Here is a 7,005-nt window from a genome sequence, read left to right as displayed (position 1 = left end):
TGTCATCCTATTGGTCGAATAAGCCTTCGTATGGATCTGGATTGAATATTTCCTGTATGTATTCATCAACAGTCTCATCAGTAGTGTCTAGAAAATATAAAGTATTATCGAAATCAAGAGAATGCCGCATGGCTTTAGCAAGGCAATATGTGAGCTTGTCATCTCCAACTCTCAAAGTTAGCTCTCCGCCGTCCATATCAATCAATGCCTTGGAAGTCCGCAAAAATGGCCTCCCAAGTATCAAGGGTACATCCGCATCCTCATCGACGTCTAGCACTACGAAGTCAACCGAAAAATGTACTTGTCCACCTTGACAAGCACGTCCTCGATGATACCTCTCGGATGTCTCAGCGTTCGGTCCGCTAGTTACAAAGTCATCCGAGTAGGTCTAGGCTCGCCCAAGCCTAGCTTTTGGAAGAAGGTGTATGGCATGACGTTGATGCTAGCCCCTGAATCCACCATTGCCATTTCTTCACCTAGATTGCCAATATTACACCGAATGATAAAGCTTCCCGGATCTTTCTTCTTGTTCGGCATGTTATTTTGCAAGACCGTCGAGCAAGACGCATCTAAGATCACGGAAGCACTCTCCTCCAACTTCCTCTTATTGGTCAACAAGTCCTTCAAAAATTTGGCATACTTAGGCATTTAGGCCAATGCCTCAACAAAAGGAATATTGATGTGGAATTGCTTGAACAAACTCAGGAACTTCTTGTACTATTCATCCCCTTGGTCATTCTTCAATCTAGAGGGATAAGGGATCCTTGGCTTGAAAGATGGAGGTGCCACCTCCTTCTCTTTGCTTGTTCCCTCTTCAACCTCTATAACCTCAGGTGCATGTTCATTTGGCTTCTCACTTGGAAGCCTACCGTCGACCTCACGACCACTTCTCAAAGTGATCACCTTCACATGCTCTCTAGGGTTGGTTTCGGTATTGCTCGGCAAACTTCCATGTGGCCTTTCTGATAAGGACTTCGCAATCTACCCCACTTGATTTTCAAGATTATATAAGGAGGTGGTATGGTTGCGAAGTGTAGCCTCAGCTGATTCAAACCTTGTATTTGACGATTGCACAAACATAGTTAAGGCCTTCTCCAAATCGGTCATTCGGGTCTCCAAACCTGAAACTCTGTTTTCCACATTTGGCCCTTGTTGTTGGAAACCCGGTGGCCCCATGGTGTTTTGTGGACCTTGGTTACTCCACGAGAAATTGGGATGATTCTTCCAACCCGTATTGTAGGTGTTGCTGTATGGGTTCCCTTGAGTCCTCATGCTATTACCTATAAAATCGACGTTCTTAACCGAAGATACATCACCAATAGATATCGGGCAATCGGAGGGAGCATGTCCTCCACCACACCCGGTGCAAGTAATCACGGCCTCTACTCTTTTCGAAGTTAGAATATCTAACTTCTTACTCAATGATTCCACTTGAGCCGCCAACGAAGTCACTACATCTATCTCATGGAGACCGGCCACCTTTTTCTTCTCCCTGGCATTCCATTGGTAGCTGTTTAACCCCATTTCTTCAATTAATTGACGGACCTCACTGGGGGTCTTGCTACCTAAGATACCTCCTGCTGCCTCATCCAAGAGTTGCCTTGTACTCGGATTCAGACCGTTGTAAAAGGTCTGAACAATCATCCACTCCAAGAACCCGTGTTGCAGGCACTTTCTCAGGAACTCCTTGAACCTTTCCCACATCTCAAATAGAGACTCCAATTCTAATTGTACAAAGGATGAGATGTTATTCCTAAGCTTTGCAGATTTTCTGGGAGGGAAATAACGGCCAAGAAAAGCTTCTACCATCTCCTCCCATGTGGTAATTGATGCTCTAGGTAATGAGTGTAGCCACTGCTTCGCTCTCCCTTTCAAGGAAAATGGGAAGGCCCTCAACTTGATGGCATCATCTGTTACCCCATTTATCTTCAACATATCACACACCTCGAGAAAGTTCTCTATATGACTGTTTGGATCCTCATCGGCCAAACAATTGAAATGTGCGGATTGCTGAAACATATGGATGAATGCCGGCTTCAACTCGATGTTCTGATCTGTAATTAGGGGACACACAATGCTTGATTGTGTCCCCAATACTAAAGGTCTGGCATAATCGGATAATGTCCACTGCTGCTCATTCTGTTCTGCCATGTTTTCAGATTCTTCTACTTCCAAATCAGCTAGATTAGACTATTCTTACACAGGTTCTTTCTCTTTTCTTCTAAGTGTACATTTGAGCTCGGGATCTTCTTCAATCAATAAGGAGGGGTTCCCTCTATAACCTGGAGTTGCACCAAAAGAAAGGAAACAAAATCAGAATGATGATAGAATAAGAAAATATGAAATAGAATGAATAAATGAATAGCTAAGGAAAATAAAGTGCAAAGTATCTCTAAATGCCTACTCCCTGGTAATGGCGCCAAAAACTTGACATGTTCGTATATGCGTGTACACCGCAAGTGCACGGGTGTCGATGTAATAATCCCAGATGAGTGGGTATCGTATCCACAGAGAGTAGGGAATAAAGACACTTAAATTATTTCTTAACTAATGTGGAAGATGAATAGTGATATGTGTGACAAAATTCAATTCTCAAGAGTAAAAATAACAAGAAAGAGAGCACAAGTAGAGGAGAAGGTAAGGCAATCGATAAAAATGGGACACCCGGATATTGTTCCGGCTAGGACAATCGTTTCAAGTGTAAGAAACCTCTATTATGCTTCCTAATTAATGCAATAGTGAGTCATACCATGCCTAACTCTATACATATCCTGGAGGAGAAATTGAACAATCTGAACACCTCGAACTCATATAGAATTGCAATGAGCTCTATGGATTCCAAATGATAAACCCTATTCCTATGTATAGACCTAACCCTTTGGTCCAGGTGAAAGATCCCTAGCCACAATTAACACCTAGATGCTAAAATCACTTCAACGCTTCACTCCGTTGCACTCGCAACTAAGCCCTAGTGGAAGGTCATCCCTTAGCCCATTCACTCTACTATGGCCACAAAGAACTCTTGGAATGTGGAGGTAGGATAGATCACACCGGAGGGGAAAGGGGACGCTCCGCTACTTCTCGACTCACCCTCTCAATCCTCTCCAATCTAACTTTGTCTAAATCTCATGGTGTGTCACTCACTCACAAGAGTTACCAAGAAGAACTCTTAACCCTAGTGTCACTCTAGGGGAATATTCATACAATCAATCATACGAGATTGGAACTCACAATAAACACCAATTAATTAAAAGCATAATAAAGAGATTCAATGAAACAAATACATCCTAGAGTTTACAAATACCCAAGTACCCAATAGGGGTTTAGCTCTCCACAGAGCTAAATACAATCAATGAAATCGAATGTAAAAACACAGCATCTATAGAAAACCCCCTCATTAGTCGTTGTGATGGTCTTGTGGAAAGTCCTATACTCGTCGCAAGGGTCCCTTTGTCCAGCCTAGGATACACCTCACCGGATCGGTGCCGACGAAAACTTTCCCACTAACCTTCTTCCAAACGATGCACGATGTCAGAGTCATAGAACCTTTCCAAAGCCCTAGCCAATACCTCTCAAAACCCTAGCCACAACCCTCTCTCATGTTGGGGAAAAGATGGAGAAAAGAATGCTGAAATCGGGGCTGAAATCGGCTTTTAAAGTGCTTGAATCGGGGATCCACACGCCCGTGTGAGCGCCCTTGTGGATTTTTCACACGGCCGTGTGGAATTTTCCACACACCCGTGTAGATTCTCTGTTTTCCTGTTTTCTCGGCCGATTGTGAACAATGCTGGTACATTATTCTTGCTACAGTACCCGACTGCAGTACCAGCCCAAAATACTTCCGAATCCATGCTTTCATCGAGGTAACGCAAACGGGTACACATTTTCGTCGTGGATCGCTTTGCTTCTTCAATAACGGACATGTTGGTGGAGATCTTGTTCTATATGCACAAGTCGGAATACTTGAATTTGACTGCCCTTGTGCCGCTCCAAGTAGTTATACTAACTTGAATACAAGGAGGTTGGCAACCATTCCCGCATCTCGAACCAGACCTATGTCTTCGCGTTTGAATCTTAGCAAGATTTCCTCCAAATTGGTGCATTTAAGACCCACATTGGTTTCTTACTTTCATATTCGGCCTCACAACCCCTCCTGCATGAAAGTAACATAAATACACACATATTAGTATTAAAACCTGAGAAAAGTAATGCTCAACACAAGGAAAGAACACTTCGTATTTTTATCGCACAAGCACTTATCAGTGGCCTTGGTGGTCTAGTGTGCCATTATATAAGTATAAATGAGAGAATAATGTAGAACACAATAAAAGTTCATAGATGACACTCCCTAGTCAAAATGATGAAAGAAGGAGTGGAGATCGGGCTGAAGGACACTTCCCCTAGCCAAAGCACGCTTCCCATTCCTAGAAACATTCCTTCCTTAGTGGTGGATCTTTTAATTGAATAATCAAGCTCTTGAAACCGTCTTTAGCCCTAGAATGTCGCCTTCAAAGATATCTTCATTCTTCCTCTTCTCCTTTCCAAATGGTGGCCAAAGAATCCCTTTTGAAACCCTAGAAACCTGTTTTATACCCTTGGGACATACGGAGGTATATAAGGGCTATATGGAGAGCGTATAATGCCTAAAACATTGATAAATCATGGCATACCAGGGTCTATAGGGCCTTCATGCGGCCCCATATGGAGGCTGCATGAGTTAGGTAAAACTCTCTGTCCCAAAAAAATTGCATGTGCTATAGTAGATGCTACAGTGAAATTGCTACAGTACTTCAGCTATAATAAATACGCTATAGTACTACGTGACCTAGTTTTCTTCTTTTTCCCCCCTAATCATGTCCTGGTGTTCTCCATGGATTCTCTGTGCCCTACAAAGCAAAGAACACTCGATTAAGCACATGACGGGCATCAATTTCTAACAAAATACATATAATAAAATACATACATTTAGGCACTTATCACTTCCAATAACTATTAGATACATCCCAAGATTCAAGTGTGTGCTCACAAGCAATGTCATATCTTTGATAATCAATTGCATCGAGTTTCACGCGAACAACTATAAATAATTTGCACGTCGAGTCTTGTAATTATACAGAGATAACTAAAACTACGGTAAACCAAGGAAGGCATGTTTTGGACATGCAATTATGCAATTCAAAGCACATCAAGTTATAAGATACGAGATTTAATCATTAAATTTAAAGAACTCCATAGTTATTAAAAAAAAAAACAAGTAAGTCAAGTATAGAAACACACAAAGTTCAAATGCCCGATGCACCAAAGAACGGTTAGCCCCTCATGGTACACTCAATACACGGAAAGAGAAACAAGAAAAAAAAATAGGAAGACATGACTTCCTCTTTCTTCTAAGGTTCCTCCAATTGAGCTCCGAAGGACTTCCCACAGGCTTAGCTCCACTCCAAGATGGGCATCCAAACATAGCTCCAATGAAGAAGGAAGCAAGGTCACCCGGAGCCTCAGTAGCTACACTCCACTCACTCTCCCTAGAAAGTGTGGTGAAGATCCCTCATGGCCTCCAAAACCTACCTCAAGTCGTCACACAAGAAAGAGGGAGAAGACCCCGATCCAAAAGTCCCCCAAAATGCCCTAGATTTGGGCATAAAAAGCACTTTTCGAGTTGAGCACAACCTAAGCACGGTCGTTCTTAGCCCATACTTTTTATGGGAGTTTGGCAGGAAATGGCTAAGTGACCCGATAGTGAAAAGCACTGGTAGAGCACTGTAGTGCTCATCCCGTGCTTCCTAGAAACACGCCTGTGAAAGAAGTAGAGAAAGTATGCTTAATATTTTCGGAAAGACAATGAAAAGCAAGGTGAGATAGCACGGGCAAAGAACGGTTATGCTCTTTCCCAAGCATGCCTGTGCTCTAGGAATAGTGGTCCTGCTTGCATTTATTACCAGTTTCTTGTGAAGGCTAGTGATAATCACTGTCAATAAGCATGACCATGCTTAGGTCGTGCTTAGCTTGAACACTTAGCAATTTACTTTTTGTTGCCGGTGTTTTTCTTTGAAATCTTTTCTGTTATCCTAAAACCTGTCATTCTGCACAATAACAACAAAACACCCAGAATAACACTGAAATATATACAAATAATGCTAAAAGATAAGAAAATGTAAATTGGAGGTAAATAAAATACGATAGGAAATGCACCCATCAAATACCCGACACTTGAATCATTGCTTGTCTCTAAGCAATTTCTCTCAGCTCCCTCTCAAAAAGAAGATGAGTGCATGACCTATGATCTCATAAGATTAGAATATTCCAAAGTGTAAAGGGATTTTCTGTGGTTAGTGTGAAAAAAAATGCTCAAATATAAGACTTCACTCTTACTTCAAAATCCTTCTGTGTGTGTGTGTGTATGTGTGTGTAATAAAATATAAGTTGTGTGTCCCATGCATTTCTGGATCAACCTAGGCCAGACAAACCTTGTTTCTTACTCATTAAATGGGTAGTAGCTTCATACACCCTAGAGGTTGCCATTTCTCACAGTAGGTCATCAAATGTACACTTGTAATGACCAAAATTCGACTACTCAAGAGAGGCTTCACTCTTCTAAGGCAATAGCTCTTGCTACTATCTTTTTACATAATATTTTTAAAGAACCTAGTAGGGCATCCCTAAAGAACCTGTGCGGGCTCTGGTGTGCAGCCTAGTGCATGGCCCTCACAAGATGCTGCACACCCACCTGACAGTAGTGTGTAGCCTAGTGCGTGGCTTGTACAGGAGGCCGCATAACCTGAGGAAGGGCTATGGGGCCTGTGCACAACCCGCACAAACTCTATGCGCCTTGTGCAAAGCCCACACAAGGTTTGTAGACTCTGGCTAAATGCTCCACAAGCTCCAAAAAAGCTCGGTAAGCCATACCGAGGTATGAACAAGAAGAACTTGACTAAAATGTTTAGTGAACACACAAGAAAAGACCAAAATGTTTAGTTATGCTTGTCTTCTCTCTAAATAGACCAT

General features: G+C 42.2%; 1 non-coding gene across 1 annotated transcript; it reads left to right on the top strand.

The window, feature by feature from the left end:
• The first annotated feature begins 1,654 nt into the window (after positions 1 to 1,654).
• Positions 1,655 to 1,761, top strand: LOC120281292. Its single transcript, XR_005542529.1, has one exon. It is a non-coding gene; the product is annotated as a small nucleolar RNA R71 (small nucleolar RNA).
• The last annotated feature ends 5,244 nt before the right edge of the window (positions 1,762 to 7,005 follow it).

The sequence above is a fragment of the Dioscorea cayenensis genome, chromosome 2 (assembly GCF_009730915.1).
Source record: "Dioscorea cayenensis subsp. rotundata cultivar TDr96_F1 chromosome 2, TDr96_F1_v2_PseudoChromosome.rev07_lg8_w22 25.fasta, whole genome shotgun sequence".
Lineage (NCBI taxonomy): Eukaryota > Viridiplantae > Streptophyta > Magnoliopsida > Dioscoreales > Dioscoreaceae > Dioscorea > Dioscorea cayenensis.
The sequence above is the reverse complement of the archived record's forward strand: the minus strand, read 5'-3'. Positions and strand labels throughout refer to the sequence as shown.